This window comes from Octopus bimaculoides, chromosome 11 (genome assembly GCF_046866305.1).
Source record: "Octopus bimaculoides isolate indiv1 chromosome 11, ASM4686630v1, whole genome shotgun sequence".
In the NCBI taxonomy this organism is placed as follows: domain Eukaryota; kingdom Metazoa; phylum Mollusca; class Cephalopoda; order Octopoda; family Octopodidae; genus Octopus; species Octopus bimaculoides.
The window spans coordinates 78,517,230-78,538,651 of NC_142938.1; positions in this window are offsets into that span (position 1 = coordinate 78,517,230).

Sequence of the window (21,422 nt, forward strand, 5' to 3'; positions counted from 1 at the left end):
TCTGCTTCTTTGTTTCCATATTTTATCCTTTGTAATTGTGATTGCGTCATTGTTCCACTGGGGGGAGCTGTTAAACCGCCTCTGGACCTTCTTGATATCGCAGCCAAGTATCCCTCAGATACAAATGTCATTCAAAAACATTCGCTCACTCATAACACGAAGCTGCTTGGAATGTAAGTTTAAAAAAAATGGTGATATAATAACAGCTTGAACACCTTTGACCAGGTTTGACCTAGGGCTCAGTAGTTAGAACAACAATGACTACGACTGCTACTTCGAGTCGGTGAGGAAGCATTTACACGATTTCCGGCCTGTTATAAAGACTACCGCATTTCTTGAAATTATAGTCTATAGTAGTGTACAAGTATGCCACATTGAACAACACACACACACACACACACACACACGCACACACACACACACACACACACACACACACAATACACACACATATATATTATGTATGCATATATGTATATGCATATATATATATACATATATATATATATATATATATATATATATATATATATATATATGTGTATGTATGTATGTATATATATATATATATATATATATATATATATATATATATATATATATATATATATGTATATATATGTGTGTGTGTGTGTGTGTTTGTGTGCATATATATATATATGTATGTATGTATTTTTTTTTTTTTTTTTTTTTTAAGTTTCAGCTTAGAGCTGCGGCTATCCTGATGCACCACATATTTTCAAAATGAAACCGCGTGTGTATCGTTGGTAATTTTCTTCTTCCGTCTTCCCTTCCTTTGGACTTACCTCTATTCCGCGCTTTATTGTTTTTTCTTGTTTGTTCTTCTTTGTTAGGATTGACTATATATATATATATATATATATATATATATATATATATATATATATATATATATATATATATATATATATATATATATATGTATATATATATATAGTCTATCTATCTATCTATCTATCTATCTATCTATCTATCTATCTATCTATCTATCTATCTGTCTGCCTGTCTGTCTGTCTGTCTGTCTATTTGTCTGTCTGTCTATCTATCTATCTATCTATCTACCTAACTACCTATCTGTTTGTCTGTCTGTCTGTCTGTCTGTCTGTCTATCTATCTATCTATCTATCTATCTATCTATCTATTTGTCTGTTTATCTATCTGTCTGTCTGTTTATCTATCTATCTATCTATCTTTACATCTTTCACCCCATCTTGACACCCTCCCCACACGTATATACATATACACTATACGAGGAGGCCTGTTCTTGGTCCAGGGGTACGTTTTACAGTTCCAATTGTTCAAACAATTGATGATAGTCGGAATGTGAAAATATACAAGCTAACATGCTCGAAAACGCATGAATTCGTTGCTGTGTGCAAATACGCATGATGGTTCAGTCCCTCAAGCCTCATGTGACAAAAAAAAAAAAAAAATGAAAAGGGTTACGTGAACAGGGATTGGAATTTCGTTAATGAATTGTTTGTATTGTTGAAGAAATTAAGGTTTTCGAAATGTAGACCAGCATTCAGAGTATGGAATATCCATTATATAGAATATAGAATTTTGAAACCCATTGCTGTTAAGATTTTCTTCAATAAATATCTTTAGAAGAATCTGAAATAAAAGATGATAATATAAAAATTATGCGACATGCGTATTTTTATATGAGATTTTTCCATAAGGTGTGATCATTGCAAAGTATAATTTTCCAATTTCGATAGAGAAAGAAATCTGAATTCGTGAATACTCGCAGGCTGTTCTATCACTCCCTATTGCAATTTTCCGACTAATAACTGGTTTCCTATTTTGTTTCATTCTATTTTATTTCGTGCACAGTGGTTTCGGCATGTGTATGTCTATGTGTGCATCTTTGTATTTACGTCTGTATGTGTGTGGGTGCGCAGGACCCTGCGTGCGCGCGTGTGTGTGAGTGTGTTTATGTGTGATGCTGTATTTGTTTAGATAACATGTATTTAATAACATAGAGGTGAAAATATATAATTAGCGCGTATGGATAGTATTCGATTAGTATCCAAACAAAAATATTTAGAACTGGTAATAATGCATTGCTATTGAGAAATACATGGGCATTATGAAATACACAAAAGGGTCCAAATTTTAAAGGCTGCGAGAAAAATCTTCGATTGCAGTTCTATGCCAAAATGAATTGATTTTACGGAGAACTTATGAACTTCTAATGCCAGTTTTCGACAACACTCAAGCACTTAAACATTGCATATATTGGAAACCTACATTGGCAGAAACAAATAACATTTCCTAATGCTTTTACCATTCTTTACGTCACTGTCCACAATTTTTCGCACAGTCTAGTGACTAAAATCACTGAAAGTCTTTTAGTGTAGTCGTAATCTGCTTTATATTAGTATTAGCCATATCTATGTTAATGTACTCGAACATGAGTTCAAAGACAAAGTTTTAGTCATATAAATGTACATTATAGTTATTAGCGATATTGATTAAGTTTTCACAGCCAAATACACAGACGTAATTTAAAGTTCTATTCACTGAATTTAGACATAAGTGATATCTGACAATACATGCACACACAATTACACATACGCACACACACAGAGCCACACCTTTATTCATATATATATATATATATATATATATATATATATATATATATATATATATATGTACATTAAAAGAAAGGAAACACATTTTTTGAACATATTTAAATTGTAACCAAAATATAAAGTGTTACCTGCAGCAACAAAACAAACAAAAGGAACAACAATAACAGCAACAGCCACAACAACAACAACAACAGTGACAACAGCATCGTTTATTTTGCACATTAACGCAAGACCGCAGTAGATATGCATCGACATCTGCTGTAACATCCGTTATATATATATATATATATATATATATATATATATATATATATATATATATATATACATATATATATATATATATTTATATATATACATACATACATACATACATATATATATATATATATATATATATATATATATATATATATATATATATATATATATATATATATATGTGTGTGTGTGTGTGTGTGTGTGTATAAAGGTGGTATACAAAATATTCCAAGGCATTTAATCAAGTGCTCTGATATTGCTCCAACTTAATCACCCTAGCAGTAACAACATCCGTAGCAACAACTAGAACATTAACAATAACAACAACAACAACAACTACTACTACTACTACTACTACTACTACTACTACTACATGTATAGGCATATATAAACACAGACGCATACACGTTTGTTTACATACTTCACTCATAAGACTGCGGCCATGCTGGGGCATCGACTTGAAGAAGTTTAATCGGACGAATTAGCACCGACACTCATTGTTGTTGAAGCATGGCTTTGTCTCTCCTTGTTTGTCTCCTCTATATTTAGCCCCTTGTGGGCAATAAGGAAATAAGAATCACTAGCAGGCCGGGCGAAATTACTAGCGGTATTTCGTCTGTCTTTATGTTCTGAGTTCAAACTCCACCGAAGCTCAGTTTGCCTTTCATCCTTTCGTGGTCGATAAATTAAGTACCAGTTGCGTACTGGGGTCCATATCATCGACTGGACCCCTCCTCACGAAGACATTTCGGGCCTTGTGCCTAGAGTAGAGAAGAATATGTATCTTCCTTCTACTCAGTAATCTTAAGGACTCTGTTGCAGAACGTATATTTAGCACTCTCTCCCAAACGTTAAAGATAAAACTGAAAACTTTTAGGTAACAGTCTGAATGAAGCATATCGTCGCTACTCTTAAGCAGCAATAAAATTCTTTATAATGCAAACACAATTGCGCGAACACCAGTATACATACACGCGCGTATAAGAACACATGTCCGTACAAACACACACTCTCTCATTCACACACACACACACATACATACATACATACACACATACACACACACACACACACACACACACACACACACACACACACACACACACACACACATATATATATATATATATATATATATATATATATATATATATATATATATATATACATACATATATATATGCTCGCATTTACGTACGACTCTTATTTAATCTCTATACGTACGTTTGCTGTTAAAACGGCTTAACCTTTTGCAGTTGTCCTGAAATAATCTAAATGTTTCTCTGCTGAATATAGATCTGAATGTAACTAAAAGTTCCTGGCAATGTTAGAATCAAATAAACAGTGATTATGGCAAAAACTTCAGTTTCACAGAATACAGGCAGGTGTCGGGCCAAATATTGATACAGTCTGTGTGACTGTTGACTTTACGGCCAGCTGTTGATAAAGTCTGGCGAATGAAATAAACTGAACGTCGTTTAACAAGACCTGTACTTCAGTAAATAATCAGATATTTGCAGAAATGTCACTTAATGTAATAAATTAATATTATAAGGCTGTAATACTGTAATGTTGCGTCGTATTAATATGTTTCTGATGTGTTGCTATATTTTTCTCAATATACATGAAGCTAAATCTGAATCTGGTTATTACGTAGCTTATTCTGAAGTTATTTTTGTTGGTGAATCACCAATGAAGCTTGATGTGTGTATGTATGTATGCATGTATGTATGTATGTATGTATGTTTGTATGTACATGTCGAAAGCGAGAGAGAGAGAGAATCACAGACAGAGAGAAACAGAGATAAGAGAGAGAAAAAGTGATAGATAGTATGCATACATAATATGCGTAGACAGTATGCATACATAGAAAGACAGACACATACATATACATACACACATATATATCCATATATCTATATCTATATCCATATATTTATCTCTATATATCACTTGTTAAAGTGTGTCAAGTTACATTCCCGGAAATACTTGGAAAAACTGCAACTAGATCAAACTGAACGGAAATCTATTATTGACAAAATACCATAATTAAAAGTTATTTTTAATTCGATCAGCCGTTACGCGCTTATAAGGAATTTTCTCACGTCAAAAGGTGAATCTCTATTCGCCATGTGGTTGAACTCTACGTTTGACGATATTTTTCCTCTCAGAAAAAAAAAAAAAACCCGTTCTAAGATTCTACATTATAACCATACCAACCAAGTGTTTGTAAGCAATTTTGTAGATTTCTAACATACCAAATATAGGAAATTATGGAATATGATGTTTGTTTACATTTTCGGCAAGAAATTGCGTAACTTAGATCATTGAATCTACAGGACAAAGCTTTGGAAAACTCTGTTTTGTTTTACTCTGGCCAGTCTGGAGGTAAGCGAAACAAAGGTTTGTTATTTCGTCCTTTTTCTACCTTCCACAATACATGCTGATCATCTTTATTTTAAATAATACGTGTTTAGTATCTTATCTACACGCCCCCCACACTTTATCTCCGCACCTTCATTTACATCAATCTATCTCTCTTTCACTCATCTGTCTCTGCTTTCCCTGATTATTTCTCTGACATCTTTTGTCTTTATATATACATACCTTTGTCTTTCTATTCTGAGTTCAAAAATCGACCGTGAAATAGCAAAGCCGCAGAGATACACAAACCAGCCATTGAGGCCTGTGACAGTTCAAAGTGAATGTTAATGGTGTTAATCCTACCAGTCTTAGGATGGCCTCCGATGGCTAACCATGACTCTAATTCACCAATATACTTAGACACACACACACACACACACACACACACACACACACACACACACACACACACACACACACACACACACGAGAATGGACCCATATACGCAATACACATGCACACGGACATGCACTCACACTCATATATGGGGTTACAACCTCACCGTCCCCGCTCTAATACAGCTAGCTCTCCACATTTAGTCATTCTATCTTCGAACTTCTTGGCATTGAGATGTGAAATTTAAGACCTTCTCTACCCTGATGACTAGGGCTCGTCTTAGTCAACGTTAATTGCATCCATACGGCTGCATATTGCGATAAACTAAATCTACCAATATTATCATGGATCACCGAGCCTCCAGAAACAGCTGTTTGACTTGTAACACTTTTCTTCCACCCCTTTAATTTTAATCTGTCATTTATACTCTGTGTAAGTTGAATCCGTTAATATAAATATCTATATATTTATACTTAAATATTCATCCTCTGAAAGTCTCCACCTTTTGCCTTCTCTCATTTTGCATGTAATCATATATATATATATTGTATTTCATACCCAATCTAATATATTTCATATATTTAATATAGTTCATATATTTGATGTACCTAATTTGTTTATCCACCTAATTATCTCTATACCTGCTCAATTTGATGCCTCTTAGAGCCTTTCGTTACCCTGTGGCATCAATCTCCTGTAAAAACATCGAAGTCTAAGAATCGTTTGAGTATTACTAAGTGTCTTCTATGCGGAATATCTGTGGATCTCATCTGTAAACTACGCGCGCGCACGCGCGCACACACACACACACACACAAACACACACAACACACACAAACACACACACACACACACACACACACACACACAGACACTTACACACACATATTATACACATATATACGTATACATGCAACATGCATCTGCGTGCTGCAGAAGTGTATAGTTGTACATACAGATCAGGTTTAATGGGTGCACTTCGTTATAAATACGTTTGACAAAGAAAACACTTTAATAAAAATACATTTATAACTGACTCTACCATCTCTCACATATTCGTACACAATATATGGCCGGTTATCCCTCTCTTCGGATTATATTTTCAGCTTCTTCTACTCACGCTCTCATATTTTATTACTCGTTCAGTTTCCTTAATTCTTACTTCTCTTTTGTTGCGATAAAATAATTGAATTATTTACATCTTCGGTCTTATTTTATTTCCAACTCTCTACCAATTGTCACCTTGCTTCTTTCTACAATGCACCAAACCAATATTAGCGAAGGTTAATTTCCTCTAAAATTACAATAAAACCAATTTAAACATTTATAACACTTCAATTTTGCTGCAATTCATTTTATTCAAGAAGTAGCCGCAGTCGCCACACATCCACGTACTAAAAACCACTTAAGCGTAAATATATATATATGTTACTAATTATCCGTTCTGCCCCCAGACAAAGCCAGAATAAATATAGTTTAATGTACAAAGTACATTTATTTATTGATTCATTTATTTATTCATTTATTCATTCAGTTGTTATTTTAAACTTACAAATAAAACCCCTTGTGGCATAAAATCTGGAATATTTTCCTCGCCGCTAAAGTTTCTTCGACTGCCAAACGAAAACAAAGACCAAAGTTACAGCTAAATTGATTGCCCATTTGATCATTTTCATAAGTTCATCCCATGGAGTTTCCTTAAGCATTTTGACAGAAATAAATTTTCCATAGCAATTATTAAACTTTTATTCATTGATAAGTGTTTATCAGAGTAGCCTAAAAATTCTGGTACTTTCTTTTTCTGTGATAACAGCACCAAACAGCTCATAATCAGGCAAATGAAAATCGAAGGCACGAAATTCTGAGTAAAGCTTTATATTTCTTCAGTTTTGAAAAAGAAAAACCCACACATCTATTATATTTAATAGGATAAATTAGTATATTGACGCACAGATGCAGTGAATTTTAGAGTGAAAATGTCTTAACTTAAGTGTATAGGATATATTTATAATTTGGAGGCAGTTTCCGCTGTTTATACGACCACAGTTTTGAAGGTTTGGTTTTGCGCATTTAGTAAGTAATTTAGTGCAGATAAATAAGTTACTAATGATTTTGGCTGTGTTCTTCGTATTCTCAATGTTCTCTTTATGCGTAGGATTTGTCTCAATAAATGAATACTCTGATGATTAAAGTTGTATGCTTTTATACATGTCGTACGCGACTCAAGACTCATATAAAAGCATGCAAAATACAAAATTGTTCATATTTCAATTTAAGTCACGTATTTCTTTAATTGGCAATAGTGCTGCTACCACATCTCTACAGATGCTTTCTATGAAGATTCCATCAATGCTTCTCTTAAATATTTACCACTCCAATGTTACTGTTGTTGTTGTCGGTGTTGTTGGCGCTGTCGTCTTTGTTGCTGTTGCTTTTGTTAATGTTGTTGGTGTGGTTTCTTTTGCTGCGCGATATTATTGTTGTTACCCATTGCTTTACGATTTGTTGTGCTGCACGTGACATAGAAGATTCGTTTTAACATTGCATTATTGGGTCATTTAGTGAACTTCTTCATATGTTTGTTAGCAATGAGAGAAGGTTCAATGCCATGATAATTAAGTTATTAATTAGATGTCTTTGATCACGCCTCTAGTTTGTTTATGAAGTTTTCCTATTAAATAGTTTTTACGAAGATATCATGCATTGGTTGTCTGTATGTGTGTCTGTAATACAGATATGTTAGGCGTCAGTGACATACATTTACAGAGGCACACACACAAATATATTTATATGTGTAGTTATGCATACATATATGTGTATATATATATATATATATATATATATATATATATATATATATATAATTTATACACACATATACATACATACACACACACACACACACACACACACACACACACACACACACACACACACACACACATATATATATATATATATATATATATATATATATATATATATATATATTTATATATATATACAAGCACAAAGTTGTTTCAAGTTTTGAGTCTAACGAACATAAGGATAACAACAAAATCCTTTTATTATATTTCAGTTTAGTATTATTTTTTGAAAACTGACTTTGTATTTAACAAATTCGCTTTTATCTCCCAAACAATTTTCTTACCTCTTGCGCAGCTACTCAACAACCGCCAAATAGATTCAACTATTTGTTTTTCTCGGTCAACTACCATCGTATAACTAAACTCAGTTGGTCTTTAAAGGGGAACTGTCTGCTTTTCAAATCCTGTTTCAAATTTAGAAAACTAGTGACAATCGCAAAGCATGGTCTGCTGGTTAACCAGAAAAATGTACCTCTTGATCTAAGGTGTGTGAAAGGTGTATCTTACATGAAGAAACAGGTCGTCAGCACTATACATTCCATGGCGTTTTGTCTTGATATAGTCTTACAGCAACTGTAAAAACTCAACATGTCTTCCGAGATTATTTGTTGTACACAATATAGTCAATTAATGCCAAGCTTTTAAGTCATTGAAGATTGTGTACGTAATTTTACTCCTACAGAAAGAGGCTTGAATTTCTTATGCAGTTGAGAATATTTTGCTTTTCCTTGTATGAATTTGTTCTTTGTGTGTTAGAGATGGGTTCATGTCTTACCTCCCTTTATTATTCGCCATTTGGACAAATACCACTTTTCATGCCCAAACTTGATATTTTCATTCGAAAATTGCATCATGCTCTCCTTCATTTCCGGAGTTTGTATTAGCAGTAATCAAAGAATAAACATCTTTGACACGTTCAAATGTTTCTTGTATGATTTGATTAGCTGTTGCCAATTCAACAAGAAATACGATGCGTCATCATCAAGTCTCTTCATGTATCAGACATACAATCACAATGGCGATTTTTCGAGAAACTTTCCTATGGACCTTCCTGACAGTGGTTCCTATTCATGTACCTTTCCCTCCCACGGACGTTCAGTAATCCAATTCCGTACCTCCACATATTATAAATATTTATATATATATATATATATATATATATATGTGTGTGTGTGTGTGTGTGTGTGTGTGTGTGTTCTTTTATTCTTTTACTTGTTTCAGTCATTTGACCGTGGCCATGCTGGAGCACCGCCTTTAGTCGAGCAAATCGACCCCAGGATTATTCTTTGGAAGCCTAGTACTTATTCTATCTGTTCCTTAAATGTAGATATATTTTTAATACATGTATATTATATACATATGTATATATATATATATATATGTATAAGCGCACACACACTCATATTGTCTATAATATTCGAAATTCGACCCTTAAATTCATTCCCACTTCAACGTTATTCTGGCCAAGAGTAGAATCTACAGACAGGACCTGGGTTTATGACTCTTCTATTTATTTGATTTAAACCTATAGAAAATAAATTACAATTAATCATTTTTCGTTTTCGATACTCTCATTTTCGCACTCATTAAAATGCAGTTGCTGTTATTGTTGTTAAGGCAGAAGGAAATGTCTTAACTCTCCTCTATATTACTTAAAAAGAACTTTGGCAAAACGTGTCGCATACTTAAGTTTATGGGGTAATTTTTTTCTTACATTCTGCAGAAATCTTTTGCTTAATCTGTACTCACAAAGACTGAAAACAATTGCTTATGCCAGAGAAATTTTCTTATCACTTCATCGTATTAATTTGTTTCTACCTCAATTATGTCTTAGGTTTTACTTAAAACTATTAACATCATCATATCAAATACGATTGCTCTTGTAGGAAGGTTGAATTCAAAATTTACATCCGAAATATTACTTTCAAATGTTGGCACAAGGCCAAACAATATTGGAGGAGGGTACAAGTCGATTACATCAACTCCATTGCTCAACTGGTATTTATGTTACCAAGCACGAACAGGTGAAAGGCAAAGTCGACCTCGGCAGAATTTGAATTCAGAATCTTAAGGTGAACGAAATGCCCTCATCATTTTGTCCAGCATGCTAACGATTCTGCCACCTTATTTACATCGAGGATATTAACGATTTTTAACGAGCACTTTTGAAAATTTTCGTTTCAACTCAACACTTTCAATGTGTTCTTTTAAAACTATCTACGCGTTGTGTGTTTCATTTCTGACTTTTCACAATCTATCATCTCTATAAAGCTTTCTGCTTATGGCTTGGAACATTTTATGAATTTCATCTAAAATGTAAATTCTAATTAGAACATGAATCTTTTGCCGAAGCTCTAGAACTCATAATTACATCAAGGAGATCTGTGTTTTTACTATCAAAATACAGCAATCATAAACAAGATTTTCTGGCATGCAGCTTTATGTGTCTTTAGCTGTAGTTGATGTATGGCCGTCTTGTGAGTTGAAAGGTGTTTAACAGTAAGTGTTTTGTGACCAGTATATATCATAATAATTATATTTCGAAAGCATCACTGGATGTATATAAACGAAGAATGTAAAACTAAGAATATTAGCGTATAAAAGTATGCCTACATGTGGTAAATATTTGGAGGGAAAATAGAGAAATGCATATAAAAATACCTGTAAAAGTTTACTGCTGCGTTATGTGAGACTGAGATGTTATGACTTTTCTTATCCTTGCAAACACATTTTCAGTAGTTATTTTGTTCTGAAGGTAAATATTATGAACAATAAATTAGAACAACAGATACTTTGATATCTACTTTCAACTACTCATATATATGTATGCATTACACACACACACACACACACACACACACACACACACACACACACACACACACACACACACACACACACACACACACACACACACACACACACACACACACACATATACATATACATTTACAAACATTTACATGAATATTAATAGTAATAAATAATACCATACAAGTACATAATAACAACATACACGACCATAATTGTATATATATTCAGATAATATTGAGCTGGTCAGAGTGAGATTTTCTCCTAACTCATAACGTAACCATTCCACATTTAGAGGCGGACTTCATGCGTTAGAGGGAAACTCATAAGTTATAATCTAACTGAGTCTTCATTCAACGATTAACGTTATATACAAATACGCCATACCATCGGTTCTTTAACTCACAAATGCCAAATTCCAGAGAAAAGTATTAGCAAATAGTTTTGCTCCTTGGTTTTAGAAATGAGAAAACACAAGGGATGCATCCGTATCAGTCTTGTTTCTCCAACATGGCACTGGATAAGTTTAACAAGGTTAAAAATCACCGAAAAATTTATTTAATCTGGCAATGTGTCACCCCACCTCTTAATATTCGAAGACATTATTCTATATTCTTATTTTTTGAATTATTGCAATGAATTGTATTGTGTTCAATTTACTTACACGGTGTGCGTGTGTGTGTGTGTGTGTGTGTGTGTGTGTGTGTGTGTGTGTGAGAGAGAGAGAGAGAGAGAGAGAGAGAAACACACAGCAATACACGCATATATACACACACAAAAACACGGACACACATAAACAAGCGCGCACACAACACACACACACACACACACGCGTATATATATATATATATATATATATATATATATATATATATATATATATATATATATATATATATATATATATATATATATATATAGGGAGAATATATATATATATGTTTAAAAATTGGTAGCGATTACGAAATTTACTGGAAAATTATATATACATATATATATATATATATATATATATATATATATATATACGTATGTATGTACTTGTGTGTCTCTGTGCATATATATATATATATATATATATATATATATATATATATATATATATATATACGTATGTACTTGTGTGTCTGTGTTGTTCCCCCCATCATTGCTTGACGACCGATGTTGGTGTGTTTACATCCCCGTAACTTAGCACTTTGGCAAAAGACACCGATAGAATAAGTGCTACGCTTACAAAAGAATACGTTCTGCGGTTGATTTGTTCGACTAAAGGCACTGCTCCAGCATGGCCGCTGTCATATGACTGAAGCAGTAAAAGAGCTTATATATATCGGTTCTTGCACATGGCGTGCCCCCTCAAAACGAAGCATCCCCACACATTCGTACACACCAATATCTCTGATGCCAAATCATAGGATGAGAATTATATTGGTCCAAAGCCACTTTCTCTTCAGTCTTTCTTTCTCTAAATACTTGTTTTCTCTTCAACCATCTCTCTCTCTCACTTCTTCTTCTTCTTCTTCTTCTTCTTCTTCTTCTTCTTCTTCTTCTTCTTCTTCTTCTTCTTCTTCTTCTTCTTCTTCTTCTTCTTCTTCTTCTTCTTCTTCTTCTTCTTCTTCTTCTTCTTCTTCTTCTTCTTCTTCTTCTTCTTCTTCTTCTTCTTCTCCTTCTTCTTCTCCTCCTCTCATTCCCTCTCTTACTTTCCCTTACGTTTTATCTTCGTCTATTTTCCGTTCAAAACAACGACTACCGTCCGAAACGTGATCGTCTCTCTTCTTCTTTCATTCCAAACTTAATCTTATCGTCATTTGCTCTTTCCATGCCGTTGGTTTCATATGTGCACGTATCCATGTGTGTCTACCTGGTTGAATAAATCTTAAAAATCTCACTCAGCACGAATTTTCAAATACGTCTGCGTATACATATACACATATATACACATACACACACATATACGCACAGAATACACATGTGTGCACACAACCTACCCATATTTATATATATATATATGCGAGTGTGTGTGTGTGTGTGTGTGTGTGTGTGAGTGTGTGCGCGCGCGCGTCTGTGTGTATAATATTTGTATATATATATATATAAATATTACATAAACATATACATGCATATATGTATACATGTATATATATATATATATGTATACATGTATGTATATGTATGTATATGTAACATACATACATCGTTTGTGCATGCTTGCGTGTGCTTGTATTTACAGCATGCACATATATTATGCTATCATATTAAGCAAAGAAGTCATCCCTTTTAAAAATATACTTACATACATACATAAATAAATAAATAAATAAATAAATAAATAAATATATATATATATATATATATATATATATATATATATATATATATATATATATATATATATATATATATATATATCGGTAAATGATGTAATGATAAGTAACATAAAATGACTTTGCAACCTTGTGCATGCTGATGTCATGAAATTTAATTATTCACCAGCATGGCGAATAAAATAATTTTTAAATAATATAAAGGAAATCTCGGTGAAATAGAAACATTTGAAATATCAGAGTTAGTTTATCCATGAAAAAACATGTCAAAGGTAAAGAATTTCCAGTTATATTTCTATGCAGTTTGTTTTTTCAAGCTGGAAGCAATCTCGAAGCCGCTGTTGTTTTGCTTCATAAAAAATAAATATAGTCCTGAACGAATTACAGCAAGACAAACAGATATTGTAAAGTGCAAATTAGTTAAACTCACAATTCGTGATTAACGCATAGTTTTTGATGTCTTCTTCTTTGTGTTCACTGGATTTTGTTTAGTTATTACGTGTTTACTAACGTAGAAATTGATTTGTGAGAAGATGCATCCATGAACTAGTCACACGCACGCACACACACACACACACACACACACACACGGACAGATGCGCGCGCTTACACGCATGCACACACACGTACAAACATACAGGCGTGTAATACGTAAACAAAAAATGAGTGTGTATACATATTAATATACACCTCTATCTATCTATCTATCTATCTATCTATCTATCTATCTATCTATCTATCTATCTATCTATCTATATATCTATCTATCTATCTATCTATCTATATCTATCTATATATATATATATATATATATATATATATATATATATATATCGCTCCTTCTCTCTGTACACACACATACACACACACATATATATATACACACGCACATAAATATATACATATATACATATACATACATACATACATACATGCATACCTATATATATACATATATATATATATATATATATTCATATACATGCATACAATTACACACATATATATATATATATATATATATATATATATATATATGTTTGTGTGTTTGTGTGTGTAGTATATATACATGTATGGATGTATGTATGTACAAACGAAAAGCATAGTATATACTGAAGTTCATCATGGATGGGCAGATTCAGATGAAACGACACGAATACCCATAATATTCCTTCGGTATGTAAACATAGTAATTCACATCAACATGAACATCGCTGTACATAACGATATATATACACACATGCATTCACATAGACACGCGTGGGCTCAAGCTCACACACACACATATACACATATATATATATGTATATATATTACACGTAAATATATGCATATATGTTTAAATGTATGTATGTACATACGTGTGGATGTATGTATATATATGCATATATATGCATATATGAATATGCATATATATATATATATGTATTTATATTATAAGTGTGTGCGTGTGTGTGCATGTGCATTGTGTGTGCATGTGCGTGCAGGTGCGTGCATTTGTAGGTGTGACTGCTGCTACACATAAATTAATCCTGAATCAACTCAGGTGACTAATCAGATAAAATCATTCCTGCCGCGGTATACTCTGACGAATAACCAGCATTAAATAGAAGCGTGCGCGCGGACACACATACACAGACATACGCATGCACACACAACACACACATGCACACTCGCACGTACATACACTCACGGATATTTGCACATCCCTTTACATACTTTTTGTGCAAACGTTAATACATACAAGTATATGTATATATACATACATGCTTGTATATGTATGTGTATGAATTTATATATATGTGGTTATATACGTATATATAAGCATATATATATAAATACATATATATATATACACGGATATATATTTATGTGTACATACATAATATATACATGTACATACATTTATATATATGTGTGTGTGAGTATGTATATACATACATGTATATATATATATATATATATATATATATATATATATATATATATATATATATAATGTATACATATGCATATATATATAATATATAAATATAAATATATTTGCATATATATATTTGTTTATGTACATAATGCACGTATATACCTTTATATACATGATACATACATATATATACAAATACACACACACACACACACACACACAGATATATATATATATATATATATATATATATATATATATATATATATATATATATATGTTTATACATCTATGTGTAAATATATATATATATATATATATATATATATATATATATATATATATATATATATATATATATATATTTACACATAGATGTATAAACATATATATATATATATATATATTTACACATAGATGTATAAATATATATATATATATATATTTACACATAGATGTATAGATGTATATAAGAAAAAATATATTAACGTACATAGACACACGTACGCTCATATACACAACTAGGTGTGCACTCCGCGTATCCCAATGCGGTTCCTGTTCTAATTGAAAATCTCCAAAATAAATAACACTTTCCACTTTTAATATTTGATTTCTAAATCGATTTTGGCGTTTGATTAGTAAGTCATCAATTAAGACTGACATATAGGTGGCCGTCATTATACGCATTCATAGAAAAGAAAACAAAAAAATGAAAAAAAAACTCTTAGTCAGCGTTATTGAGCATAAGATCGCTCCACCCGTTTCTATAACTATAAACAAAAGGAGACTTATACCAAGTCACTCTCAATGACATTCCAAACACTTTTACATTTGACAATTAAATTTAAGCTGAAGTAAAATTACTACGAAATGGAGAAAATCACGTTGTTATAAGCGAATGGGGCAGCCACTAAATCGTGTTTGACGTGAAAAAAAATAGCAACTAACCACTCTGAAATCACACGGCTTCGTTGTTGCTAGACTGGCTTTGATCATCGCACCGTTTTAAAAGTTGTGGCATACGATAATGCACTCTGCAATACCTAGCACTGAAAACAAATGGGGGAGGTTAGTGTCACGCTCTGTTGTCATTGGACATAAGTTATTTGCATTATTTCTGATCTGGGGGTAACAATGAGCGGTCGAAGCGTATACGATCGACTGATAAGAAATAGCAGTCAACTTTACCTCAGAAGAAACGCTACTATCTCTGCTTGGTTGCAGTCCAATAATTGGAAAGAAGTAAAAGATTCTCTTATTTCTAACGACATTGGATTGTGGCCATGCTGGGGCACTATATTAAAGCCTTTCTGTTATTTTTTAGAAAATCAATTTCCTATTTACATTATTTACATTTGACGGATGTTTGTCCTCATTTTGTTTGTTGTTAACAACGTTTCGACTGATATACACTCCAGCCTTCATCAGGTGTCTTGGAGGAAATTTCGAACCTGGGTTCTCATTCCTGAAGTATTTTTCGATGTTGTTATTATCATTATTATTCAGGTCACTGCCTGGTATCGAACTCGGAATTTTGGGGTTAGTAGCCCGCGCTTTTAACCACTACGCCATATGTAAATAATGTACATAATTCCTCATCTCTTAAATATAGAACTTGAATGAAATTCTTTCCGGTCATTAATTTAGGATTGTTGATAATTATTTTATCATTTTTTTTTTCTTTGCCGTACTTCTGACTTCCGTGGTCTTAAAGAAACAGCAGTTGTCAGATGATAGCGACAAACACAGATATGCACACACATAACTACATGCATTTATACGATGAAATCTTGCACAGACTTCCTCTATCAAATCACCTCACAAAACATTGGTTGACCCTGTGGCTATAGCCAAATGTACCGCTTAGGGCCTCTGAATCTGAAACGATGTGGTTTCGGACCGAATTCCTTAATAATCATACAACCTCTTTTCATCTATTCTTGACAAGGAGAAAACGAAACAAAAAATTCCTGTGTAATTAGAGTTAGAATGCCTTCGATCATAGATCTGCTCGAAAGTGGATTACCTGGGGCTAGACAACAATAACGACGAAGGTTTGAACTGAGCGTGAATCATCATGATACAGGTAACTCTTTTCTTTTACTTTTGTGTTTGCTTTTGCTTAAGGAAAGCCATTATTTTTAGCAAAAAAAACAAAAAACAAAAAATTCTTCTGATGTTCCAGTTTGTAATGTTTTGCTGTTTCCTTTTATCTCAGTTTGATAAAGTAGGTGACAGACTATGAAACGATGATAGAAAGGGCAGTTCGTAATCAGCCCATAGCTTTATAATGATGTATTTGATTCGTAATGGATCAGACTACCTAGTGAGTCATAACTTGATACTCTGTACGTCGATGGAAGAAGAGTTCACTATAATAAACAAGCAAGAGACATACTAGACATAGTAAGCAACGTTTTCTAAATCACACCTTAATGTCTTAAAAAGAAGAGAGAGTATATATTCGAATAATGTGTACATTATAATCACTTATTCTTTCATTAAATTCATCCTTCGGATTTTGGTATGTTGGAATTCTAATAATGACCTCATCAGCCCTTATTTCAGTTTGGTACTTATATAATAACTCTTTATCCTGTCTCAAAATTGGGTTGAGGATAAAGGAACGCAATGGGGCATGCCTGTTCATTCTGGTATGAAGCTCGTGATGTAATTGTTATGTAACGAACCTACTCATCAAGCGGAGATTACCCCAAAATTTCAGGCCTTGCAGCTAGAGTAGAAAACGATACAATAAGTACCAGTTGAGCACTGGTACCCACCGCGCTCAAATTGCAGGTATAGGTATTGTGTGAAAATTTGGGACCAATGTTTAACATGAGACCAGAGCAAAATTTTAGGAGGAATGCATTCAAATATTTTGACTTGACTAGTATTTTATTTGATCGACACCCAAGGATAAAAGATAGTGTTGACCTTGGCGAGAGTTGAACTGAGAACGAAAAGAACTTAAACAAGGAAAATCCGTAGTACATTTTGATCGACGATCTGATGATTATACCAATAATCTGCTCTGAAAGCATTTTAAATAATAGTTTATGATTTATGTACAAGACCAGATTCGCTTATTGGAACAGAGTAAAACGATACTCCAGTACTTGACTGGTACTTTGTTTTATGACCTTGAATGTATGAAATGCAAAGTTGATCTCGATGGTATTTGAACTCTGAACCTGTAGAGCAGAATCAAATATTTTTGTTTCTGACACCCTAACGATTCCACTATTTCGCCCTTTTATGGTTTCCGCTTTAAACACAAAGCCAACAATTTTGAAAGGATAGCGTTTGTCGATATTTTCCACTATATTACATAAACGTTGTGGAGGCGCAATGGCACAGTGGTTAGGGCTGCGGACTCGCGGTCATAGGATCGCGGTTTCGATTCCCAGACCGGGCGTTGTGAGTGTTTATTGAGCGAAAACACCTAAAAGCTCCACGAGGCTCCGGTAGGAGGTGGTGGCGAACCCTGCTGTACTCTTTCACCACAACTTTCTCTCATTCTTACTTCCTGTTTCTGTTGTGCCCGTAATTCGAAGGGTTTAACATGGGTCAGCCTTGTCACACTGTGTCACGCTGAATATCCCCGAGAACTACGTTAAGGTTATACGTGTCTGTGGAGTGCTCAGCCACTTGCATGTTAATTTCACGAGCAGGCTGTTCCGTTGATTGGATCAACTGGAACCCTCGACGTCGTAAGCGACGGAGTGCCAACACAACATAAACGTTACTTTATTTTATCAAACTTGTAAGGACGAAAGGCAACGATTCCTTTGGCGATATTTGAACTCAGAGCGTAGTGAACCGGATCAAACACTGCATCAAATTTTGATCGTCGCACAAACGATTCTGTCAACTCTCCTCGCAAAATATTATTTTTTTCCCTTAATAAGAATGTTGAAGCACAATTTGTAACAATATATAACCATAAACATAGACTTCATACCGAATAATAAAGAAGTTGTTTACTCCAAATTCATCACGGGTTGGATATAGCTGGAGGGAAATTTAGAAATGTAAGCCATGTAAATATATAACAACTTCTTCCTTTTACGTAACTATTCTACCACCGTTAAGTTGTAGTTGTTATAGCTGTTGATCTTATCTTATATATATATACCCAAACACACGCACATAAATGTGTGCATTGTGTGTTGCGTATGTGTGCTGCAAGAGAAAGAAATTATAAGTGACGTAGCGAGCTTAAGTATTTCTGTGTATGTAAACATATTACACATTCTGTCAGCAATCGTTTTCTCTGTAAAGTATTTCGACATATTTTCACCAAGCATTGGTGATATTTGTGATAGAAAACAGTATAAGATTACGGCAAGCAGTTTATCAACAAACACTGTCATAACAAATGCAAATATTTCTTGTTTGTGGTTTGAAGAAATATTCTAAAAAAAAAAAAAAAAAAAATCATCCATTACAAAGAGAATATTGACAATATCTGCAAGAACATGAATAGCGACAACGGTAGCAGAGGCAGCAGTAGTAGCAGCTTCTTAGTTTACTTTTCAAAATTGTATCTATCTAAAATAACAATTGCAACGGCGGCGGCGGTGGCAATGGCAGTAGCAGTGGTAGTAGTAGTAGTCGTCGCGGCCACTTGAATAGAGTTTTTGAAAGTAAACAGTTGAAGGGAAGAAACATTGTAGATTTGGATTCTGTCACTTATTAGAAATAATGTGAAGCTTAATATTTGTGATGATTGTTTAAGGCTTATAAGTAGAGTAAATATACTTTTCTTTTCTACTCTAGGTACAAGGTTTGAAATTTTTGGTGCGAGGGGACCAGTCGAGTAGATCGACCCCAGTATGCAACTGGTACTTAAATTATCGACTACGAAATGATGAAAGGCAAAGTCGACCTCGGCGGAATTTGAACTCAGAACGTAGTGGCAGACGAAATACCGCTAAGCATTTCGCCCGGCGTCCCAACGTTTCTGCCAGCTCGCCGCCAGTAGAGTAAAGATGCGCAATGGAAATCACGAGATATTAAAAGTGTGTAGCCATCTTAGAATGCTGGGAAATACATTTCTAGCTGCGTCGGTCAGTGATTCAATTAGCAAGTCCTGTACAACACTGTAAATATTTCTGAAGTAGAAGGAGAAATGAAATTATGAAATTTAAAGAGGCTGAAGTAAAAAAAAACAAAAAAAAACAAAAAAAACATGCAAATAGTTATTATTAAATTTTTCTGTCTGTTCTCAACGGAAAGGAATTACCAACTAGATCGGATTACAGTCGCTTAAAATAGGAAATGTTTGTATTATGTATTGTCTTAGGTGTGAGACTGCGTACATGACCGACACGAAAATCACTTAATTAAATAGGTGCAATATACAATGACAAGACAGTGCATTTTTAACAATTTGGTATTTTAAGCTAGTCATATGAGGCCCAAATATTCTTACTGCTTTATGTACAATCCGAACAGATCTGGCCTCTCACACTTACTTTACATTGTCATTCTAAAAATAAACGAATAAATCACCGAAATCTCAAAGGTATAACATAGTGAATGATTAATTCAAAACAAGGCGAATAAATAAGTATTACATTTGGCAGAATCACCTGAACACTAAAACGTTCAGCAATATCGTATATTATACTATGTATTAACAGTATCATATAACTTAGATATTATTATATTAGCAATATCATATAACTGGCAAAAGTTTCTTTGGATTAACTGTGTTGAACTAAAATCTTTCAGCTACGAGATATACACAAGTGGATTCAATACACAGTCACTCCTGACTATTATCATTATTATCATTATTATTATTATTATTATTATTATTATTCAAATTAAAGTGAGATCGACATTA